Genomic DNA, 9,002 nt, shown 5'->3' on the forward strand with positions numbered 1-9,002 from the left:
CTGGGCTTTTATCAGTTGATAGTGATGATAGATTTGGGGAAAATCTTCTGGGACATTTGGAGTTTTACTGATATACACTCTTATATATGATTTTCTCCCTAAATCTGGCATGGATTGGATTTCCCAGTTTTTGAGCTATGGAAAACCAGGTGACTGAGAAAGTTTAATATGCTTCCTTATGTTTTGTCTAAACTTAGGGGCACTTTTTTCTTGATTGGTCTGCCAACAGATGGCCCCTTCCTTACAAGTTCCTTTAGAAACATACTAAACTCATTCTCTGTCCTTTAAAATGCAAGTCTTTGCAAACTTCCTGCTACTTTGACATTAAGAGATATCTTTCTCAATGTCCAGGGAAACCATCTCTTAGAGACAAACAAGGAAAACAGTATCTTGATTGCTAACTTCTCTGGCAGGGTTCCAGCTTAACAGCCCTGGGGCACTTGTTTCATGTTGCAAAACCATCTCCCATTAAAAAGAAACTAAAAAGGCACTTTTCCTTTGGGTAAGGCCAATTAGATAACACAAATGGCTTATAAACATCACATCTTAAAAAATTCTCTAATGAGATCTCTCAGTGGAGTCAGGATCATGGCAGCCCAAGCCACGATGGCGACCTCCTTCGCAGGACAGAAGCCGCTGCTCCACAAAGAGGACAAGACCAAGGTGGGGTTCAAGACTACCAAGGAGGTGGACATGACCCCCACATTCAACATCATGGGCCTGAGGGAAGACCTGCTTTGTAGCATCTACTCCTATGGTTTTGAAAAGTCATCTGCAACCCAGCCTTGAATTATCAAGCAGATAATTAAAGATAGAGAAGTCATCTCACAGTCTCTGTCCATCACAGGCAAAATGGCCACCTTCAATATATCAGTTCTCCAACATGGGGAGGATACCCAGAAACTGGTGGGTATATCGGGTGTGTCTTTGATCTGATTCAACCACAGAAGTTTAAGGACTTGGACTATCAAGGTTAGTTATTTGGGCATAAAGCTGATGGAATGTTGAGCAAAGGTTTTCTGGTGCAGATCTACGACCTATAACAAGTAACCGCCCCCAGACACGGAGGTGTTTCTCATCAGTGCCATGTTGCTTCATGAGATCCTAGAGATGACCAAGTACATGACTGAGCCCATCTGCATCTTGGTGAAGTGTGATGCATTGACTCTGGAAGGCATCAAACAGGCTTTTTGTGTGTGTGGTGGTGGTGGAAAGAGAGGAGTAGAAGTTGGATACCCTGTGTGTTCTCTATGGCATGCTGACCATCACCCAGGCAACACTACCAAGATGTTGGCTGACAGAGACAATGAGAGAGGCCGATTTCAATGTGTCCTGCACGCATGGAGACATGCCCCAGAAAGAGCAAGAGTCCATCATGAAGGAGTTCTGGTCCAGTGCCAGGCAAGTTCTCATTTCCACAGACTTCTGGGCTCGGGGCTGGACATCCCTCGAGTGTCCCCCTTTATCAACTACAACCTGCCCAACAACAGAGAACTTGTACATCTACAGGATCAGGAGGTGAGATCACTATAGCTGGAAGGGAGTGGCCAACTTGATCTAAAGACCTTGTTGGCACACTGCGGAGTTAGACACAAGTGACTGTTTTGTGCTCCTCTTTGAAAGTATTGGGGGCAGCTTTCATTTAATTGGGTTTATATGAACTCCCTTCTCAGTCCCCCAGGAAGACTCCTCGGAATTCTGCCACCTCTGCTCACATACTTGGGAATAGTGCATTGCTTGAATTCTTTTTCATTAAACATTAATATTTTCCCATAAATATTCTCTCACTATTACCCTGTTTCAGTGGATTTGAGCTCAGATTGACTTTTTCTTCTCTTCCCTACCACAGCAGACTTCCATAAAGACTTGTTTAACTGTTAATTTCTTCTTTGACTCACTCTTTCTTTTCCCTCTCCCTCCCTCCCTCTCTCCTTCCCTCTCTCCCTCCTTCTCTTCCTTCCTTCCTCTTTCTTTCTTTCCTTCCTTTTTTGAGATAGGCTCTTACTATGTAGCCCCAGCTCACCTGAAACTGGCTGTGTAGACTTTCCCCTGTTGTCCTCAGTCATATAGGGATCCACCCACCCCTGGCCTCTACTTCTTGAGCAGTGGATTAAAGTTATGTGACACCATGCCCAGCTTCTTTTACTTCTTTAATCATAAAAATTGTTATCCTTTAATCAAATCTAACTTGTGAAATTACAGTTTTCAGTGGAATGATCAGTTTTACTACTGGGAAATAAGGAACACATTTGGAGAAAACAGTATCAGTAAAACTGACAGAAATATGAAATTAACTGATTTACACTTGTGCACTCTGCATGAATAAATATGCGGACAGACCTGCAAACTATTGAACCATTCTTTTCCTGTTATGAAAACTGCATTTAGAACTTGTGGTACCTGCTTTTGACCATCAGGGGCCTATAAACGCATTGGAGGCACATCTTTCTGCCACTGAATAGATTCTACATATGTCCCCTTTTTAAAATCAATAACATTTCAAGCGAGGAGAGGCTCCCTTCTGTCCTTGTCTACGTCATTGTCTATCACAGCCCCTTGCTTTAGGACAGCACTGAGTGAGTAAGCCCCTGACTCACCTGAAGTGACTTGTGGAGAACAGAATTAGCCCTAGGATACATAGAAGATCAATTTTATAACATTTTAGGTTATTGTCTTATCTTTAGATTTTAGATCCTTATTTTGTTATTTTTCTAGTTCAAAATATGAGACTTTCTGTGGTAAAAGTGAGATATGTAAGAAAAAAAAATCAAAGAATCCTAGATCACTACTTTGCTATGAATTTCTAGTTTTGATATTTTTCCTGTTTGCGTTATTTATCCTTGTGTCCTTCAATTTTGTGCTTTCATGTTGCAGCAAAAAGATTCCGAGTTTCCATACATTTCCCCCTCTACTAGACTCTATACAAGTCATTCTTTCTAGGAACGTGAGTGTTTTTAAAGATTGTTTCAGAGCTGGGATGATGACATTATCAGTAAAATGTTTGCTATGTGTCAGGACTGTAAGAATGCAATTCTAGAATCCAGTCTCTGCTCAGGACATACTGTCTGCTGAAGCCTCCCCTCCTGGAAGATGGTACAAGACCCCTACTGAGACACTGTCTGTGAGTCCCAAACTAACAGTCTTCCTGGTACCTTGGTTTCTCCCTTGCAAGTGAGTTAACATCAAAGGGAGTGGTGGCCACACATTCTTTTTCTCACCCCGCCCCCGCCCGTGCCTCCTGTTTCGGAATCATGGAGGATGGCCACAGACTTCTGCTGTGAAATGTCCCATTTTCAGAAAACTTTAAAAATGAGACTTCATTTTCACACACATAGGCTCTCTTCAGGTCCCCGCCAGGCTTCCGTCTCTGGTTTTGGGTCCTGAACTCTCCTTGGAGCCCCAGCATGCTGTTGCCTTTTTGCCTGTCTGTCCATGACCTTAATAACTCTTCTAATAAACTCCTACTCCCCAAGTAATCAGTTTCAATGTCCCCCTTGAACCACCCTTTTATCCAAAGCCTATCAAGGCCCTGAATTTGATATACAGCATCCACATAAAAAAGACTGTGAGGTCATATGTGCCTGTAATCCCAGTGCTGAGGAGGCAGAAACAGGAGGGTCCGTGGAGTTTACTGTCCAACCTGTCTAGTAGAATCAGTAAACTCCCAGTTTGCTGAGATATCTTGTCTACAAAAATAAATGAATGAATGAATGAATAAATAAATAAATAAATAGGTGGAGAAGAGATTGAAGAAGGTACCTATGTTGGATAGACTGGGTTGTCAACTTGACTCACTTAGGAAGAGTGAACTTCAATTGAGGCATTGCCTCTGTTAGATCGGTCTGTGGTAATGTCTACGAGGCATTTTCTTGGTTTCTAGTTGACATGGGAGCCCCCAGCTCATCGTGAACTCTGCTACCCCTGGGCAGTCCTAGACTGTATAAGAAAGCAGAATGAACACAGGCCAGTGGAGCAAGTCAATAAGCAGTGTTCCCCTGTGATATATGCTTCAGTTCCTGCCTCCAGGTCCCTGCCTTGAGCTCAGTTCCTGCCCTTAGCTGCCTTTGATATGGACTGTGAGCTATAAGCTGAATAAATCTTCCCTCCCTCAGTTAGTTTTGGTCAGACTTTCATCACAGCAACAGAAAGCAAGCTAGGACAATGCCTGACATTGAACTTTGGTCTCAACAGGCTTTCACAGTCACATGTGTACATACACAAAGTAAGATTAATTACAAATATAGAAATTACTCATGATCATATTTCTTTTGTTGAATGGTGTTGGGGTTTTTTGTTGATTTTTTGTTTTTTGTTTTTTTCATACAAGTTCTTCACTCCACCTGACTTCTGCCTCAGAAACAGAGCTTCCTCACCACAATTCAGTGGTAAATTCAAGTCAAATAAAAGCCATGTTCTCATTACAGGTTGTGCTAATTACTTTTAATCTCTGTGGTAGCAACCTGAGAAAAACAAGTAAAAGGGAGGAAGATTTATTCTAGCTCATAATTTCAGAAGTTGCAGTTCACTGTCAGTAGTTTCTATTGCTTGCTTTCTTTGTTTGTTTTTCTTTTTTATAGATGGGGCCTCATGTAGCCCAAATTGGCCTGGAGCTTGCCATATAGCTGAAGCTGCCTTGAACTGCTGGTATCGCCTGCTTCTGTCTCCCAAGTGCTAGGATCACAGGCTTATGCCTAGCCCTCTATGGCTTTCAGGGCTGTGGCAAAAGTGTTGACATCATAGTAGAAGGACACGGCATGGTACGTAAATGCACGTCACCTCAAGAAGCAAAGAAGCAGTCAGGGAGAAAGAGAGAGGGAAGGAGAGACAGGGAGGGAAGGAGGGAGGAAGGGAAGGATGGAAGGAAGGAGGGAGATAGAAAAGGAGAGAGAGCAGGAATCAAATAACGCCTTCAGTGGCACAGTTAGTGACTTATTCCACTCAGGGCCCATCTCCTAGAAATACATTCAGCATGCCAATGATGTAGGTAGCATTTTGATCTCACCACCCGATTATGATTTAGTAGCTCCACTGGGACCAAGCGCTCAAAACATGATCCTTTGATGAAAACTTCACATCCAAGCCACAACATTGAGCAATTTCAAAAATTAAATGGTTTGAATATTCAATTTCCAAGAAGGTTTCCGAAAATGATGCCATCTAGGTTTCTGCCACGTGGAATAAAGAATCCCTAATACTGTGAAATCTTTCTCTTTACTATAAGAGGGGTGAAGAAAACTGTAGGGAAATTCTCAAAAAAAAAATGCCATTTCTTCAGATACTTTCATTTCTTTTTATCTTTGCGTCATTCCCTGATTTAAAGAGAATAAACTCAAGGAATTCCAATACAAAAGAAAATAACTAGCTTAATTGGATTACATAAGACAATATGGTTTGTCTGTTGTAACAAACAGCTTGGATTCAGATTTCCCTGCTACTTATAACAGGATCATTTCTGGGTGAAGAGGAAAGGAGGAAAGGGACTTTTTCTCACCAACAAAAATCCAATTAACTCCTCAGGGAGAGCAGTTGGGGATCCTGTAATCCAATTCCATTCCGACACTATTTTCAGGAGATAGTGTCAGATCCCACAGGTTAAGGGCTCAATTTCAAGACTGTTCCTCCTCTGAGAAGCCAATCTGAAGCTACAGGTTAGTTCACCAGTTCAACCAGTTACAAGTTAGAGTTCTCACATTGCCCCTACTGGGTTCCATTAATTCATTTGAGGGGCTCACAGATCAAAGGAAATACTATTGTTTCTTTGTTTGTTACTAAGGATTAAGGATGCAGAGGAGATGCACAGACTGACATCCAGGAGGAGGGGGACTGCTTCTCCACCTTCTCTGGGTGCCCCTCCAGGAGCTTCTACATACTCCTTTATTGATAGTCTCTCTGAATTCTGTCAGTCAGGTAGGACTGGGTCCCAAGAAGGAATCCTGTTGACCAGCAGCTCAGGGACCACAACCCAGCAGGCGACATTTGGGGAAACACAAAGTAAACTACCCTAGCTTCTCAGAAACACCTGCCTCCTGTTTTTGACAATGCACCCTAACCGTAACTGCGATTTTCCATTGCAGTCAACCATAAAACTGAAAAGCATCTAACTGGAACTCCCCCCTGCTGAGACACCTCACTTTCCTCTACTCACAAAGAAACCCTACAAAATCCAGCCCACTGGTCTCTCTCTCTCCCTTGAGAACAGTCTGGTAGCTCATGCCTCCTAATAAATTTTTTTTCTCACTTCAGAGTGGCTTCCTGTGGTCTTAGCCTTTTATTAAACATAACACTATTCTTTGGAGATGTACTACAGGCTTCATTAATAATGAATAATTGATTGACTTATTGCCTAATGAAGCTCAACCTTCACTCTACTTTTTCTATCATAATTTTGGGAGGTGGGGCTAAAAGTCCCAGCCTCTAATTCTACCTTGGTCTTTCTTGTGATCTGCCCCCATCCTGAAGTCAAATAAAAAATAAATTTATCACATTGGCAATTCCAAGGATTCGCAGTTGTACTAAAAAGAAGTACAGGGACTAAAATTAGTTTTATATTTCATAGTAATGCCATTGTAAAACCAAACCAGCAAACAGTAAAGCAATCACAATAAAAGTCAAATTTTAAAAGTTAAATGTAATTCTACAAGAGAAACATATACAGGAGAGAGAGACAGAGAGAGAGAGACAGAGAGAGAGACAGAGACAGACAGACAGAGAGAGAGAGAGAGAGAGAGAGAGAGAGAGAGAGAGAGAAATTTTCAATCATATTCAGAATTCTTCATCAAATAGACCTGAAATACATGGGGGAAGTAACTCATCACATTGTTAATCTTTCCTCCATTTTAATAAAGATCTCCTTTCCCCAGGTTTTGAAGCACCAGCCTCTATTGTCATAAATAAGCACAAATTTCCAATTTTCAGTTGCTGAACCACAGAGGCTGCTTTTGCGTTTCGCTTGTGTGGATTTAATGTCGTCTTAGAACTTCCTAGGCTTTTTCCTTTCCTGTCTAATTCTTGCAATTGTAGAGACATTATCTCTGTCTTTTAAGATATCCCATGTGTCCACAGGGTCATTCCTCACACAGCGAAAAGGTGACAGCAGAGTTGACGTCTGAGCTGAACCTTCATTTTATACTTTGCTGCAAGTTGTACTTTTTGAGGCTACCTTTCTGGGGCTTTAAAGGCTGCAGATCCGTTTTTGATGGATGTATAAGATACTTTTCTATAAAAAAAAATAAGTGACCCTGTTTAACATGAAACACTAAAGAATAGCGATCCAGAGCAAGTCTGGGAGTCTCACAGATATTCCTAATGTACCACATGCTGTGAAAGAGTGTTATAGAATGGATACCAATAAAAGCGTGTGGTTTTATAAGTTAAAAGTAAGAATAAAATGTGAGAGTAGAAATACAGGAAGCAATGGAAACGATTCCATTTTGTTGCTAAATATACTCATTTACATAATTTGAATACAAGGTCTGGAGTTATGATGTCACCAGTGCCATTTTATCTTTCTTAGCAAGTGTTCTTGTATTATTTAAAAACAAAAAACAAAAATAAACAAACAAACAAAAAAGAACTGTCATGGCTGGAGAGATGGTTCAGTGATTAAGAGCCCTTACTGCTCTTGCAGAGGATCTTGGTTTAAGTCTCAACAGCCACATGGCAGCTAACAACCGTTCATAACACCAGTTCCAGGGGATCCAACATCCTCTTCTGACCTCCACAAGCTTTGCATGACATGGGTGCACTTACACACTTGCAGGCAATACACTAATAAAAATAGTAAGTAAAATAGTTTTTAAAATCTCCCAGTAAAATCCATTACACTATGTTGCAGTTTAAATGATAAGCTTCTACAGAACTGCCCAGGACTAGATTTCATTCCCTCCAGCTCAGTATGCAAAACCAGGAGTTCATTGATAGTTGAGACTTTTCTCACAAATTAGGTACTTAATAAATGACGGGTAAACTGATTTCTTATTCCATCCCTTCTCAAAGCATTGTTCAAAGACACTGAAGTATTCCTTCTGTAATTAGTAAACTTTCTCTTAAAGGGTATTCCTTGATTAAAGACTTTTGAAACCTGTAGCATATTAGGACTGTATTTTAGATATTCCAGTTCTGTAATATCCGGTGTCTTAGAGAATTCCTTTTACAAGCAATAACATGCAATTTTTAAAATGCTTCTTCTAATCATGGGGTTATTAAATAAAAATAAAATATTATAAACTATCTTGCATGAAATCACAAAAATCCAATAAAAAGATTAAATCTTTAAAAAAAATTCCAGTAAAGAATGCCATTCTGTGCCACTCCTCCCCTGTAGGATCTTTTTTTTCCTTTTCCTTTTTTTTTTGAAATTATTTATTTAATAACCAAATAATTAGAAGAACCATTTCATTACAACAGCATTAACATATTCAATAACAATTTCCAGAGCTAAGATGCATCTCTTTCAAAACTGGCTGTAAATTTTTAGGTTTACAGTTGATACAGTTGTACAATATTATACTCAGTATAAACCATATAAGACAGAAAATTAAATGAGGTTTCAAACTTTAAAAACGATCTCCATTTCCTTACTAAAATACACAGTTTCATACAGAAAAATTCATTTAAATGCAATTGACACTAAGATGTTTGCACACGCGTTTCTGATCTCTATGTATCTGATTATTACTAGTCAGTCAGTTACTTTCTGAGCTCCTTCGAATCTGAGCATGGATATAAAGTCATCAGGTAGATTTCAAAGGTAATGTTTTTCACATCTACTAATTATTAAGGAGCAATTTTTTTATGCTTCGAAGAATTGTTATTATTATTTAAATTTTTTTAATTTAATAATCACATGATTAGAAGAAGCATTTCATCACAGCTTTAACATATTTAGTAACACACTCCAGAGCAAGAATACATCTCTTTTAAAAGTGGCTATAAATTTTTAGGTTCACAGTTGAATTAAATACAGTTATACTCACCTTTAGAACTACAAAGAGCAGAATTTC

The 9,002-nt window shown here is 39.8% G+C and overlaps 1 pseudogene; it reads left to right on the forward strand.

Annotated features, from left to right (window-relative positions):
• The first annotated feature begins 606 nt into the window (after nucleotides 1–606).
• Nucleotides 607–9,002, forward strand: part of LOC103744336 — a 26,791-nt pseudogene continuing 18,395 nt past the window's right edge.

This window comes from Nannospalax galili, unplaced genomic scaffold (assembly GCF_000622305.1).
Source record: "Nannospalax galili isolate Female #2095 unplaced genomic scaffold, S.galili_v1.0 scaffold1282, whole genome shotgun sequence".
In the NCBI taxonomy this organism is placed as follows: Eukaryota; Metazoa; Chordata; class Mammalia; order Rodentia; family Spalacidae; genus Nannospalax; species Nannospalax galili.